Source organism: Podarcis tiliguerta (assembly GCF_965153285.1).
Source record: "Podarcis tiliguerta genome assembly, chromosome: 1".
NCBI lineage: Eukaryota > Metazoa > Chordata > Lepidosauria > Squamata > Lacertidae > Podarcis > Podarcis tiliguerta.
The window spans coordinates 118566413-118582960 of record NC_139534.1 but is presented as its reverse complement, the minus strand read 5'-3'; the positions used below and the strand labels follow the sequence as shown (position 1 = coordinate 118582960).

The following is a 16548-nucleotide window of genomic DNA, read 5'->3' as shown; positions in this document are numbered from 1 at the left end:
GCAATATCCTTTTCGAGGCGAGGTTACCAGAACTGTAGACAATATCCCAAATGCAGTCCCACCATAGATTATGATATTAGCCATTTTAGTTTCATTCTCATTCCTGGTCCATCACTGTCAGTTCAGGCCCTATGAGTATATATGGGGAATTAAACATTTTTGCCCTGACATGCTTCACTTTACGTTTGCTGGAGTCTAACACTGTCTGGAGGGCATCAGGTTGGCAAAGGCTGCTTTAGGCTGTAGATTTCTTGGAGCTGGGACTTACCTTTTGCTTATTATGGGTTGTATTCAACATAACACTAAGGCTACAGTACTGTCAGCACAAGGATTTATCCTTGCACAATTCAGCTTTCCCTGTATGCCCCCTAAACCCATTCTGGGGGTTCCCCCCAACCCTCTGGAGCAGATGTGGGAACAGTGTGGGGGCACATGGTGGGAGGAGAGGGGGAGAAGTCTTGTTTTCCTAACACTAATCCTTGTGTGCACACCTATTTCATTGACTGATGTCCTATGTTGCAAATAACAATATCAAGTTCTGTGTGCACTGCTGGTACAGTAGAAAGAATAACATTGACTTAAATGAAGCTTGACATTTTATGCTGCATCAGTTTATTTTTTTAAAGTGCTTCCTTCCATTTTCCTTTGCATTAACACAGGGCTCATCCAAACTTACCTCTGTTCTGTGTTTCCAAGTGGTTTCTCCATCACCACTAAAGCACATTCCCTAGGAAAAGCTGTGTTTGTTTGTTTTTCCAAAAAAAATTATTCATTTTATAACACAAATAAACAACACAAACAGAAAAACAAACAATACAAACAAATTCTTGTCTTGCCCTTATTTTTTTCTAAACATTGTTAGGTGGACTTCCTCAAATCCCCCCATCTGATTTTCATTTTACCTCATCTTTAGCAGTTACATATATCATAATTTCTAACCATTTTTTTCATCACGCTTACTTTAACCATAAAAATTTTCACATTTTATTACTTACAGATAATACTGTTTTAAAATACACCATCTTCTACTTCTAACCCTACAGCCTAAATCCACTTCCAAAGCTATTCTAAGATTTAAATACAGTGGTACCTCGGGTTACATACACTTCAGGTTACAGACTCTGCTAACCCAGAAATAGTACCTCGGGTTAAGAACTTTGCTTCAGGATGAGAACAGAAATTGTGCAGCGGTGGTGCGGCTGCAGCAGGAGGCCCCATTAGCTAAAGTGGTGCTTCAGGTTAAGAACAGTTTCAGGTTAAGAACGGACCTCCAGAACGAATTAAGTACTTAACCCGAGGTACCACTGTACTAACATATTTTTTTTCAAATATTCTTTAAACTTCTTCCAGTCTTCTTCCACCATCTCTTCTCTCTGATCTTGGAGTCTCCCAGTCAGTTCGGCAAGTTCCATATAGTCCATCGTCTTCATCTGCCAGTCTTCAGAAAACCTATGTTTTACCACTGAATCAGAGCAAACAGCAACTATGTTTTCCATGGAGAAAGCAGTGGGGACAAAGAAAACCCATTCGGACACACAGTTTTAAAGCGTGGACCTGTATCTGGAAAGCGCTGCACAAAAGGAAGTCTAGATGAGCCTAGAGGCTAGGAGATTCCAAGTAAGGAGAAATTGGCCAAGGCCAAGGTCAGAGGTTAGGGTAAAGAATGGTGGGAATCCAAAACACGTTGGGGGACCCAGGTTGGGGGAACCAGGGGGAGCCATGGCTAGGATATGCCATTCTTCTCCCTGCTTCTGGTGGATTTCTGTTGCCAGTCCAAATTATGGATAAAAATCTAAAGGTGCTGTATAGATAATAGAGATGGGAGGGATGATCTATTTGAGTCAACATATCTGAGGCTCTTGGGCATAACTTCCATCATGAAGGAACTGGACTAGACTAATTAAATTTCACATTGGTGCTTCACTCAGAGTACAACTATTATCTGATCACTTTCCTGGGATATTTGTATCCCAGTAATTAAAGTTACCAGATTAATAAGGCAAAACAGGAGGTGAAATTGCCACAATGGCAAATACATTCCTTATTTCAAACAAGTGACGATTACCTCCTAGCTTAACCATTCAGCGCTCTGAAAAATATTATTTAATAAGGTTGAAGCCAGAACTTCATTATACCCAAGGCAAGATTCTGGAATGTAGGGGAAATTTTATCCAGAAAAAGCAGGGCAAAACTGCAGGAAAATAAGAGATATATTACAAATCATTCTAGATTCACTGTGTGATAATAATAATAATAATAATAATAATAATAATAATAATAATAATAATTTATTATTTGTACCCCGCCCATCTGGCTGGGCCTCCCCAGCCACTCTGGGCGGCTTCCATAGAAACAAAAAATACAGTAAAATATCACAGATTAAAAACTTCCCTGAACAGGGCTGCCTTAAGATGTCTTCTAAATGTCAGGTAGTTATTTATCTCTTTGACATCTGATGGGAGGGCGTTCCACAGGGCGGGCGCCACTACCGAGAAGGCCCTTTGCCTGGTTCCCTGTAGCTTTGCTTCTCGCAATGAGGGAACTGCCAGAAAACCCTCGGCGCTGGACCTCAGCGTCCGGGCAAAACGATGGGGGTGGAGACGCTCCTTCAGGTATACTGGGCTGATGCCGTTTAGGGCTTTAAAGGTCAACACCAGCACTTTGAATTGTGCTTGGAAACGTACTGGGAGCCAATGTAGGTCTTTCAAGACCGGTGTTATGTGGTCTCGGCGGCTGCCCCCAGTCACCAGTCTAGCTGCCGCATTCTGGGTTAGTTGTAGATGACTTATCTTTAGACATTTAAAAAATCAGGAAGGGATTTTTGAAGTTACAAGGTGTTAGAATATCACCAATGCATGCTGGAATCAAAGTTCATTTCTTGTGATTCGTATCTATTGTAGCAGTTGCTCAGGTATGCAAGACTGAAGTCAGTCCAGTAGTCCTTGGTACATACATCATGCAAAACAGGATTGTTTGCTATTAAGAGTCAGATGATACAATGGGCTTGTTGTATGGTAGAGAGTCAATCAGAAGTATTCCATTTGTCATTCTAAAATAGACATAGAAGTGATTCATCATTGTGTGAAGAATACGAAGGACAATAGTTTCTCAGCAGAGGTTGAGTAGCACTTACTCGGAAGTGTGTAAAAGCCAGTGTCTTGCCTAAGAATACTTAAATAGATTTGTGACTATATATGATGCAAACAGGCTTCAATGGTAAACTTGGGCTCTTGCTGACTCTGCTGCATGAAATAGGATTTTATGATGCATTTCTGTTGTTTTATTGACCCATTTATTGTGGATTGCTTTTATGTACACCACTCAGGCAGGGGTGGCTGGTGTCTGTTAGGATGTGTGGGGCAGAAAGTAGGGAGCCCAAACAGTGAGTGGAACCAGAGCAAATGGTGGATGGAGCCAACCTGTTCTAACTTTGTTCCCATCCTCCTCCCTGATGAGTTCTATAAGGGGCAACATTGAGACAAAGGAGGAGGAGGAGGAAGCAGACAGGCAGGGCAATTGCTTGGATTGATTGAAATTAGAAGGTTGGCAGGTCAGGGGCTGGCAGGAGACAGACTGAGGTTGGTGTGGCACAGCCTCATTTGCCCTAATGAACTAGCCTCCATTGAACTTAGAAATTTGAATAATTAAGTGGTATAAAAATGTCTTAAATAAAATAAAAAGATAATACTCTGTCCAGAGACCAATGGTATACAGGCTTTATTCAATATATCAGACAATGTACAGCATAAGAGTAAGGTCATCTATTGTACAGATAAAAATATTATATTTGTTGATATCATGGGATGTATTCCTGCAACTTTAATCAGATTAGACCCCTGGAAATGAACAGGCCCAAGTTAGCCATGGCCATTAATTTCAATGAGTCTACCCCAAGTGAAAGTTATTTGAATACAAACGCAAAAAAAAAAAAAAATTGTACACAGGGGTGCAGGCATACTTATAGAAAAATGAAGTTAATGGGTCACTGTTGCATTTTGCATGATTTCCCACCAGCAGAAATTATTTTGCAATCTACCACCAAAGCTGTTTTGTATCTCTTGGTTTATTTCTTAAAATAAAACATGCACACAGCTGTCCATATTAGATTGGAATGCTAGCTTCAGTATTGACCACATGATATATATTTAAGTTCTATCAGCCCTTGGAGCTTGAACCAAATACGAGACTTCATAAATGTTTATAGCACACTTGAATCTGAAATTCAAGTTGTTATTTTCTTCTGTCTTTGATATCTCTTTCCCACCAATAACTGAATCGTTGGCGTCATCCTTTCCCAAACTGGTGTCCTTCAGGTACTTTGAACTATAAGTTCCACCAGCCCCAGCCAACACGGACCCAATGACCAAGGCTGATGGGAGCTGGAGTCCCACAGATATACCTCTGGTAATTAGGCAGATTTTGCACCACAGTCACATCTTGGTTCTGCCAGAAATCATAAGTCTTTTTCCCCTGGCTCCATCAACAACCTTGGTACCTCCCAGGTGCTATAATTTTTCATGTCAAGGGTTGGCAACCCTACCTGTAGATTGTTCAAGCCCTTCTCTGAAGTAGGACATTCATTATGGTTCAATGTCTGCACTCAGTTTGGCAACCTTCCTAGAAATTCCCTGTCTTGAAACACTTTTAAACCAACAGCGGACTCTGATAAGTCTTGAGTTTGGTCCAAAATGGAAGGCTAAACCCCCAAATCTACCACGGTTGGCTTTCAGGCTGTGAACCTGCAGGAGTGCTGCCAACAGCTGCAGGGCAGGCTAGTTTGCAGTAGTTCAGGACCCTGGACAGATCCCTTTAGAACACACAAGGCGTTCCTAGCAATAGCTGTTGCTCCAGCAATTCCCTGGAAGCCACTGTGAACTCAAACAGTCCTGCAGCCAAGGGATTGCCCCCCTGGCTCTGATGGAAGCCAACCGCAAGAAGTCTATGACAAAAGCGTCTCTCACTAAATACAAACAAACTGTGAAAAAGAATATGAATTGAAAGTGGAGACAATAGATGTGTGCCTTTCCCTGTTTGTTTTGTAACACTAAAAAAACACTTTAATAAAAGCATGTTTGTTTGTGTTTTGTTTTTGTTTTTTTTTAAAAAAAAGGTCATGCACTGTTTCTGGGTGGCATCTTCAGGGAAAGAAGATACTGGCAGTGCTAGCTTTTGTAACTCCCCTCTTGTAGAAATCTCCCATACAATTGGTATTTGCAAGGTTCTCTGAAGGTGTGGCTTCTGCCCCCAGCCTTCTCAGTCGTGATACTTTTCTGAGTTCCACATTTGTAGTGAAGCACGTGAACGTAAGCAGGTACTCCCTTGGCGTCAATAAGGATCAGGCAGACTCAGCAAATGGAGAATTAGAAGGTGAAGTTTATTGCCAGGCAATAAGGACCCAGTTTGGAATCTCTTCCAAAAGGAACTGGGACCCCGATTGACAGAAATCCAGAGGTCTTTATACCTGAGCAGATCACAGCAAATCATAGATCATGAGACAACCATGAGGCAGTCACGATATCGCCAGCGAAATTAGCCAATTAGCAAGCTTCTTGCCATGCTTCCAGCTCTTGGTCAAGCACAGAGTTCTAGTTCTGCTTTTCGTTGCTTGCAGTGACGCTCTGTCTAACCTCTCTCCTAGTTTTGACAGGACAGGGAGTTTGGAGATTTTGTGGTTTTGCTCTTCCTGTTCTGTGGATTAATTTAGCCTGTATCTGAGGGGATTTTGTACCAGTATCTCTGATTCACGTCTTCCCCTTGTCCAGGGTACACGGATGTTTGTAGGGGAAAGGTCAGCTCCTAATTTTGCTGTTTCAAGCAGTATGCAGCTAAGGCACAGCTTCCCTTTGATTCAAAATGGATTATAAAATACTGTAAACCCTGATTATGTGTGAGCATATATGAATATATTGATTACTGATAACTGATTATATGGATAGCATGGGGTAGCCCTTCTTCCTTGCCTCAGTAGGAAATTGATATTTTATTGTGGCAGCCCACATACTGTGAAACTCCCTGCCTTTTGACATCAGACAGCTTCTTGTACTCTTTTCAGCATCAGCTACAAACATTTTTCTTCCAGCAAACCTACCTGGATATGTAGAATATTGGCATGTCTTAATCAGGTTTTAGCTTAGTGCTTTAATTAGGTTTTCTTCCGGCAAGCCTACCTAGATATGTAGAATATTGGCATGTGTTTTAATCAGGTTTTTAATTATTTTTAATGTTTAAAATCAGTTGTTTACAATTGTCTTTATTGATAATTTCATCGTTTCACTTACTTGTAAACAGCTTTGAGTTTTTTTAAAAGCAAACCACGAGATATATAAATGTTATGAAATTAATAAAAGAAAAAAATGTTTTTATTTGATCTCAAAAGCACATTTAAAATGCATGTTTGTTATGTTTTGAAGCCAATAACTGTGTTGCAAAATTCAGAGAGTAGAAAAATCAGCACATTAGTCCAGGAGGCAGGGATCAGATCAGCTCATACTGGAATTTAAAAAAAAGAAGCAAAATTCTTTAAGCAAATGACATCACAGGGGTCTGTTGAGCTCCCTCATTTTGAAAACTGGGATTCTTCTCATTTTCATTTGCTTTTGTCCAATGGTGTTAGAGGAGAAAGAACGAATGAAATCAGCAGTGTGTGGGCGAAACTCAGAAACTGGTGTAAGAAGATTCTATGAGCAGACACAGAGGCATGTACATCTCTGTGCAGCAATTCTGCTTCTTGGCGGAAGAAGTGTGCAGACCTCCTGTGTCACACCTGATCCTTTTGAACTGCAGCTCTAACGATAACTTTGGTGGGGAGAGAATTGGGAAAGCCTGAGAAATTAGCCACGAGCACAGGGGAAACTGCTTGTTGAAATGCCCGTGTGCTGTTTTCCTCCCCCGCTGCCAGAATACCTGCTGAAGCAGACTGTGCCTAATTATTAGAGACTTGCCAGGCTGCAGAGTTGTGTTCACAAGACTGAGTGTGCATTCTCGGAGCTTGGGAGTGAGGCTAAACTAATCACAAACTTTTTCTTTTTTAAAAAGGATCTGCATTTATGTAGGTTGGCTGTATATGTTTGCATTGACGATGTTTTATAATAAATAAATAAATACATATATACCACACACACACACACACACTCCACTAATTACAGCTGACTCGAAAGCACACAGCCCCAAACCGTGTTGACAAACAAGTGCAAAAAAAACAACAACACATAGTCCTTTGAGTGCAATGAAAGTACAGTCTGAGGCATACATTATGTTTCACTCTAACAAGGCCCTTAACTGCTGAAGTGAGAAGGCAGCTGGGTTTTTCCTGCCTTGTACCCTATACATATTTATTCCTGGAATTGTTCTTGCTCACTTTGATCTGCAACAACGCTTTACATAGCTGCGTTAAAATCAAGCCTATCCACCCAAGTGAGTATGGCCCACAAAGGAATGGATGAACATCCTATTCTTTGATGCCTGCCTGGGACTTAAAATATGGAAAGGGTTGCGGGGGGGGGGGGAGAGAGGCTTCTCAAGCATCTATTGAACCATGCCTGTTCCACCCTCCAAAACCCAGCCCAAAGTATAACAAATGCAAGAACTTCTAGGCCTCTAAATATTTAATGTTCGGATCTGCAATAACAGACCATTTTTAAGAAGCAGAACGCAGCCACACAGATGGATAATTCAGAGGTACAGACACTTGGCTTTCCTAGCCAAGTCAGACGAGGCATTTACAATAAATAAAAACCAGCTGCAATTTAATTACCTAGTGCTCCTACCAAACAAAGCTGGATGAAGCTGGATTTTTTTTTGGGGGGGGGAGAGATGGTCAGGCTCTAAGGGCTTCAGCATTACATTATGCATTGGCACGGAATGCTGGCACTGTTAACTAGTGTGATATTTAAGTTTTGGATTAGCCATCATGGGCAAAGTTCTGTTACGGTGCCAAGTGATGGGGGTTGGGGGGGGGGTTCACGAAGGGAATCTGCAGCACAGCCTGATCTGCTCTTGTACTTCTAACAGCCTCTCGATTTGCAGAAGTCAGCAAGTGAAAACTCCTCACAGCCAGAAGATAAATATTATCACTTGCTTACATCTGGGAACCTTTGGCTTGAAGGGGAGAGTACAAATTCAATAGATAATACTAGAAATATTGAATGTGTAGCTGTGTTCATGACAGAATCACAGAGTTAGGGAGACCAAAAAACTAGCTTCAGCAAATCCTCCCAGCAGGCAGAACCAGCTGCCTTAACCCACCCCCACTTAGACTTACAGTGCACCAGTTTCTAGACTATGTCCCAGGACCTCTTCAGAGTCAGCCTGCTCCTGTGTGACGTTTTACAAAGGCAGTTAGGGCAGTGTAACTGGCTCCCCCTCACAGGGTGCTGAGCCGAGGGAGCACCTTCCAATACGATACAATACAATACAATACAATACAATACAATACAATACTCTTTATTGTCATTGTCCCATACAGAACAACGGAATTGAAAAATCTACATAAGACATTCAAAAACCAACAAGCCTCCTATCCCAACCTGGTTAGCCCCCTAAAAACTCTCGTACCCCATTTTTAAATACAATATAGACTCCTTAGGTAAAGGTAAAGGTAAAGGGACCCCCAGCCATTAGGTCCCGTCGTGACCGACTCTGGGGTTGCGGCGCTCATCTCGCTTTATTGGCCGAGGGAGCCGGCGTACAGCTTCCGGGTCATGTGGCCAGCATGACTAAGCCGCTTCTGGCGAACCAGACCAGCGCACGGAAACGCCGTTTACCTTCCCTCCGGAGCAGTACCTATTTATCTACTTGCACTTTGACGTGCTTTCGAACTGTTAGGTTGGCAGGAACTGGGACCAAGCAACGGGAGCTCACCCCGTCACGGGGATTCGAACCGCCAACCTTCTGATTGGCAAGCCCATGAGGCTCAGTGGTTTAGACCACAGCGCCACTCGCGTTCCTAGAGACTCCTCACACTGCGTTTTAAACCAAAATTGCATTTGGATGAAAACTGTTTCTCAGGTGGCTAGTCCTAGTCTTTAAGTCCCTGTACCTTCTTCCAGAAGGCAGAAGCTGAAAGAGATCATTTCCGGGGTGCGCAGTATCCTGCACTATCTCTGCAGCTTTCTTATGGCACCTGGAAGCATAGATTTGATCTTAGGTGGGAAGAGTGCACCCAATTATTCTCTTCACAGTCTTTACAGCCCTGGACAGCATTGTTTTTTCCCTGACCGTGCAGCTCCCAAACCACACACAGAGACCATGTCTGCCTCCTTCTCAAGGCCTAGTAAGCGCTTGCTTTGGGAAGGTGGCATGAGGGATCTGGAAGGATCCTAGAGTCCTCCCACCTCTTCCCAAAACTTATGCGTGCCCAGATTTGGGAAGAAGGGAGGGCTCTAGGCCCCTGCCAGAGCCCCAACACCTCCTTCCCAAAGCCCAGCACCTCCCTTAGCCGGCTTTGGGAAGGCGGCATGAGGGTGGGCGGCATCAAATTTGGTCTCGCACACAGTGCCATATTGCCAAGGTCCACCCTTGGGTTTTAACACAATCCCAATGACCATTTCTCTTCGCCTCTTGCTATGCCGACTGCTTTGCTCCTTGGGCAACTGAACATTCGGAGCTACTAGACCAGCTCAGCCAATTGGTGTCAGAGGTTTTTACTGCCAAATGTCTCGCACAAGGAGGATGGATGTAAGAATCATTAACCTTTGCACAAGTATAATGTAGATCAGAGCGATAACATTAGTCACCGGCAGGAAATACTAAACCTATGTAAGTGCCACTTGGTGACAGCTGCCACTGAAGCGAGCAAGGGCCAGCTATTTGGAAAGTCACCTTACCTGGTAAAGCAAGTGAGTGCTTCGAGACTCACGCTCTCTTCGTAGAGAGTTGTCTTGTGTTGCAGGAAGGATTTCAATGGCAGTAAACCTCTGACTGCTAAGTGTTGGGAATCACAAGTTCAGAAGGTGCAGCTGCACTCAGGTCTTGCTTGTGGGCTTCTGGCTGGCCACTGTGAGAGCAGGATGCTGGTCCAGATAGGCTGTTGGTCAAATCCAGCAAACTCTTTTTATGTTCTTGAGAAGTCACTGCATTGCAATGCAGGCAGCAGCAGGTTTAGAGTTTCTGGGGCAGATGTGAGGAACCTGTGACCCTCCAGATGTTGTTGGATTCCAGCTCCCATCAATCACATCAAGCCTGGCCAAGAATGATGCGTGTTGCAGTCTAGCTGCACCTGGGAGGCCCACAGATTGCCAAGTCCTAACCTAGGACTTTTGAGCCTGACATGGCCTCCAAAGCTCCAATGAATCCTTGCTTATCCCCTGAAGTCAAGCTACCCTGAGGGCAGCTAAATTGGTGGACAGGCCGCAATTAAATCAGGACTTCACCTAATTAAGTCAGGACTGGCTCCTCATTGAGCGGGGAAGTAATAAAGTATCCTCTGGTGAGTCTACTTCTATGTCAGTTACTTCTGGTAAACTTACCTGCTGGTGGCAGTTTCCACAATGCTCCCATAGGCACCAAATGGTGGCCATTTTTAATTTCCCACAATGCCTCAGCTGTCTAAGATTGCTGTGTGCTGGAACCAGACCTGAATTGCATCATCTAAGTATACCAATGCCTTGAAGTATCTGGGTGACTCAACAATACTCCAGTGAAATGTGTGTGAGAGAGACAGGGTAGAATATCCTAGAACCAGAAATAGCCCACCACAACATTTTCTTTGCTTGTTGGGTCCACATGCCCCCCCCCCCCCCTTATATCTATTGTTTTATTTTTGTGAGCAACCCAAGTTAAGAAATACAGCCTCGGAACAGTCTTCTGTTTCCCTCCAATCAATATCACTTTTATTACCGTGGGTTTCTGCTGCCTCTGATAGCTTGTTAAGTTAAACCCCACTCCATGCTTAACTTCAGAGACCTGAGCTGCAATCCATAAGCCATTCTGTGTGCATGTGAGCCCTGCTCATTGCAGCAGGCCATGTTACCATCAAAGTGCTTTGAAGACTAACAAGTGAAGCCAATTACGTTTTCTCCAGACCAGAATTTGAAAGCGTTTCCCTTAGCTGTCAAAACACAAAGTGAAAGTTTATCTCACACTCGTATCTCCTTGCCTTTGAAATTAGGTTTTTCTCTTTTCTTTTTCTTTTCTGCTTTCCACCTCAAATGGATAAGTTTGAAAGACCTGTTTGGTGCAACCCCAGAACCACCTTACTGGGAAACGAGCCTTGTTGAACCCAATGGGAATTGCTTCTAGGTAGACATGCATAGCATTGAATAGCATATCACTTTTTTTTCTTTTTTGCATTTCTGAAGTCCATAATTTCATTTCCATCATTGGCTGGAATATACAAAACTAACTAAATGTTGGCTTTCTTCTACTTTCTGTCATATATTGTTACTAAAAGATAATAATAGCACATTCCAGACTAAAAAGAAGTCTTCTTAGGTTCATTTTTGAAATTGAAATTCACTGGGCCTCTTTAAATTACTGTATTTTTCACTCTATAAGACGCACCAGACCATGAGATGCACCTAGTTTTTGGAAGAGGAAAACAAGAAAAAAAATATTCTGAATCTCAGAATCCAGAACAATAGGGATTGCTGTGCAGCGAAAGCAGCGATCCCTCTTGCTGTTCTGGCTTCTGGGATAGCTGTGCAGCCTGCATTCACTCCATAAGACACACACACATTTCCTCTTACTTTTTAGGAGGGAAAAAGTGAGTCTTATAGAGCAAAAAATACGGTATCTCAGGAGGCGATTTCATGCCATAGCATGTACAAGTTCACAGGCTCAGCCTCAGGCACCTATAGCTGTTTTATGGCATATAAACAGAATGGGGGGTGCTCTCCCGATGCTGTCAAACTCCGGTTCCCATCAGCCCCAGTCAGTAAGGCCGGTAGCCAAGGATGATGGAAGTTGTAGTCCAACAGTACCTGAAGGATGCCATGTGGGTGAACCCTGGATGATGTGTAGGTAGTTTGAGTTATACAGCTCCTGGGAAGTTAGAAGAAAGGGAGGTATGAATGTGCTCCATGAATCTTTGGTATTTGCAGTCCAGGGACATATTTATCAACTACTTGTTAGCAGTTTTATTATTATTATTTACAAGATCCACAAACATCTCCACATGAGTCGTATTGCTTCCATCAATCTAGCCACTCTAAGACTTTTTGTACCTGCCATGTTATCGCTTAAGACCAGGCATAGGCAAAGTCGGCCCTCCAAATGTTTTGGGACTACAACTCCCATGATCCCTAGCTAACAGGACCAGTGATCAGGGATGATGGGAACTGTAGTCCCAAAACATCTGGAGGGCCGACTTTGCCTATGCCTGGCTTAGACTGAGCCACCTGCTGTATCAGGGAAAGCAGTTTTGCCAGCATTAAATGGGACTTTGCTACTTGCCTTCGTAGAGCAGGAGAATGCAAAGGTTAAAGACAATGCTCTCATACCAGTAATAGGAAACAGAGCCTCCCTGGGCGATTGCCACTTACTGCTCAAGCAGCTTTATTTCGTCAGCACAACTACTTTATTTGTATGCCACCTTTTGCCTAAAAAGCGATATATGGCAACGAGAATTGTAGAGTTGGAAGCGACCCTGAGGATCATCTAGATCAACTTGCTGCAAAGCAGGAATGTGTGTCTGGAATTGAACCTATGACCTTGGTGTTATCAGCACCACACTCTAACCAACTGAGCTAACTGCCTTGGATGGAATAGAGTGGTACCTCGGGTTACATACGCTTCAGGGTACAGACTCTTCTAACCCAGAAATAGTACCTCGGGTTAAGAACTTTGCTTCAGGATGAGAACAGAAATCATGCTCCAGCAGAGCGGCAGCAGCAGGAGGCCCCATTAGCTAAAGTAGTGCTTCAGGTTAAGAACAGTTTCAGGTTAAGAACGGACCTCCGGAACGAATTAAGTACTTAACCCGAGGTACCACTGTATATCATAACTGTAAAAACTAACAGCTACAAGAATCATTTCATAATAACGGCAATAACGAAACAGCAACATATGGTAAATACAACAGCATGCAAAAAAATAAAATAAATACTCAGTATTATAAACGTAGCAACATTACACCTCTTGGCAACAGTAAAAAGAACAAGTCTGAACAGTTTCATTTTGTTCCAGCCACTGTGACTATGTCTGTTACAAATTGGGAAAGGACCAAGGCCACATTTTACACTATCCATTTAAAGCACCGATGACAACGCTTCAAACAGTCCTGCTTTCCCCCAAAGATCTTTGGGAGCTGTAGTTTGTCCAGCATGGTGAGAGTTGTAAGGAGACCCCCCTAGACTCCTCACAGAGCTACAATTCTCAGAGCTCCCTTGGAAGAGAGGTTGATTGTTGGACTACTCTGAGCAGGGCCGGATTTAGGTTTGATGAGGCCCTAAGCTACTGGAGCTAATGGGCCCTTCATATGTCCAGCTGTCCTTTGTCAATAACAAATTTTCGCTGTTTTTTGTGTTGAATATATGCTATATGGAAATGAGCAAACCAGTGATATTTTAGGGAGCTGGTTAGCAGGTGAGGCCCATTACTTACATCATAGGAGCCTACACAACACACAACATTGCTGCTGTATGCAGGTTTTATTTTGTTTTTTACCTAATATTTTGGAAATGTACAAAAGATGCGGGGACTGCATACCTTTGAGCATCCCCAGGGGGAAAAAGCAAAAGATTCCTGCATTGCAATGGGTTGGACTAGATGACCCTCACGGTCCCTTCCAACTCTACAATTCTATAATTAACCCCCAGCCTTTTATGTGGGACTCTTTAGCCATATTAATTTCCCTGAGTCCCAGGTCGGCATAACCATGTAGCATTCTAGGTCAGGGGGGAAATATTCACAATTTTGTTTAACATCATAGTGCTTAATCATCAAAACTTCTAAGTGCTTTACATAAAATATGCATTAAAATTACTGGGGGGTGGGAATCAATGTTAAAAACAGGTTAGCCTGCTCCCCCCCCCAAAAAAAAAATCCAACAGTTTTAAAACATACATTATAAAGTAAAATTGCAGATTAAAATACTCGTCAGTTTTATGTATCTGGGTAAAAAGGTAAAGGAGCCCCTGACCATTGGGTCCAGTCGTGGCCGACTCTGGGGTTGCGGCGCTCATCTCGCTTTATTGGCCAAGGGAGCTGGCGTACAGCTTCCGGGTCATGTGGCCAGCCATTTACCTTCCCGCTGGAGCGGTACCTACTTATCTACTTGCACTTTGACTTGCTTTCAAACTGCTAGGTTGGCAGGAGCAGGGACCGAGCAATGGGAGCTCACCCCGTCGCGGGGATTCGAACCACCGACCTTCTGATCGGCAAGTCCTAGGCTCTGTGGTTTAACCCACAGCGCCACCTGCAGGCTTGCTTAAACAAGCAAACAAAAAGCTTTGAGCAGGTACAGTGAAGGTGAATGCATGATATCAATAGGCAGGGAGTTCCAAAGTCTAGCTGCCACTGCCCTGAAAGATTGATTTCTTGCAGATGCCAAATGCATATTACGCAGCACTTGCAACAGAGCCGGTAACAATGTACAGACTCCAGGGAGCAGCTTCTTCCTTGCGCTGTTCCCTTTCCAAGCCTGCCTTCTCTGTTTACTGAAGCAGAGTGCAGCTTCACTCCTGCTAATTGGCTCCGAGTGTATTGGCACAGCCCTACGTCCTTTTTTCTCAAGTCTTGCCCATTTACACTCTCTCCCCACCCACCCTATCCTCTTTCCCTTTCCCTTTTTTTTGAATTGTGCATCTTTGGGGGGAAAGATGAGTACTTCCATTCTTAGAGCTTCCCAATTTGGAAGCCGAAATTAGAGCGTATGCATATAAAAATAATCTCTCGGGAAGAAAATAGCTCCGCAATTACTCGAAGCCTGCAAATTGTGCTGACAAGCCACAATTAAAAGGCCACTGCAAGGACGGGCGGCAAACGCAATTACTCACTTAACCCTATGGATAGGGGCTTGCGGTCTCTTTTTCTGGGAGCAACCATTTCAATGCCCAGGGGGGTGAAATCTTTTTCAGCACTCCCATCATAGGCAACCTGGGGGGGGGGGGAGTGCATCCTGGTAGTTGGCTGAGCCAAAGGCAAAAGTGGGGCAGAGCGACTGATATGGCTCCTCCCTTTCTGAATTAGGCTACATTCCAGCCATACAAAAAACCCAGGGGTTCCTGCCTACAGAGACATGCCACTCTCCATTCAGGCAAGCAAGAAGCATGATCACAGTTCAAGGACATTTTACAGAGGAAAAAGCATCCAGTGAAGGCATGGAGCAAGGCTATTGAGGAGGCGACTTATGGAGGGGGTTGCGGCGATCACACAGGGTCCCCTGACGTTTCACCGTTTATTGATCCCTGTGCCACCACTTTATTTCTCGCTGCCACCGCCCAGGCCCTACCTGGTACAATACTGAGTCCAGTCAGGGTTAAATTGGAACGTAAACTTCTGTTTATTTATTGCAGTTTAACAAGCGTGTGGTTTCACAAACGGTATCGGTCCATTACAATCATGGGGTGCCTATCCAGACCTATAACTTCCGCTACCTGCTCTCACTCACTAAACCACCTCTCAGATATTTACTTGTCTTCCTAGCTCCTAACTGTTCCTGACTCAGCTTATTTCGCCACACTAATTCAACCTATCCACAGACTCTATCCCAATTCACTCCCATGCCAACCAACCACCTAACTCTCAACAAACTCCTCCTTCACCCCTCCCAGAGCTGGTTTTATGGTCCCTCTGACTCCACCCCCTGGGTTCTGATTGGGTAACTTGTTTAACTATTTCACCTCCAGCACTCTCATATGTTAACGTCACAGGGGTGTCATCTAAGTAGATTCTGACCAAGATGGACATGGAGAGTTGCATTTGTTCCTTAGGTTCTGCACCTTTGGTCTAATAGGATCTACACAGGAACATCACCTGGCAGGACAGAGTCTCAAAGGTGTGCTCTCCCAAGCCCGCATTCCCAGCATGTTCACACTCCTGTGTCAGCGACGTCTACACTGGCTTGGTCATGTCCACAGAACGGAAGATGGCAGGATCCCCAAAGACGTGGTCTACAGGGAGAACAGGCCCATTGGCGGACCAACCTTGCGTTACAAAGACGTCGGCAAACATGGCACAAAGCCTGGCGACATAAACCCCACCATATGGGAATCCCTTGCAGATGACTCCACACTGCCTGGAGACAGACAAGATAGGTTGAGCATCCATAGCAGTGACCAGAGGAGAAATGACCGCTGGGAGGAGAACAGTGAGAAGAAACATCATGGTGCACCTGCAGCAGCACAGCTGGACGCCTTCATCTGCCCCAGCTGCAACAAAACATGTCTCTCCTGAATCGGTCTCTACAGCCACAGCAGGCGCTGTAACTCTCCAACAGTATGACTTCACCCCAGAAGGCGCACTCTTCCATTGTCTCCCGAGACAGACGGATGCCAGATCACAGGAAGCTGCCTTATACAGAGTCAGGCTGTTGGTCCATCTAGCTCAGTATTGTCTACACTGTCTGGTAGCAGGTCTCTAGGATTGCAGACAAAGAGTCTATGCCAGTTC

The 16548-nt window shown here is 44.0% G+C and overlaps 1 protein-coding gene and 1 long non-coding RNA gene across 2 annotated transcripts in view; one reads left to right on the top strand and one right to left on the bottom strand.

The window, feature by feature from the left end:
- The window catches only part of LOC310678030, a 162725-nt gene extending 146301 nt beyond the window's left edge, over positions 1-16424 (bottom strand). The window contains exon 1 of the long non-coding RNA XR_014511566.1: positions 16387-16424. This is a non-coding gene — a long non-coding RNA (uncharacterized lncRNA). The remainder of the gene's footprint in view (positions 1-16386) is intronic.
- The window catches only part of BEGAIN (brain enriched guanylate kinase associated), a 185148-nt gene that overhangs the window by 45515 nt on the left and 123085 nt on the right, over positions 1-16548 (top strand). The gene's annotated exons all lie outside the window — the stretch shown is intronic.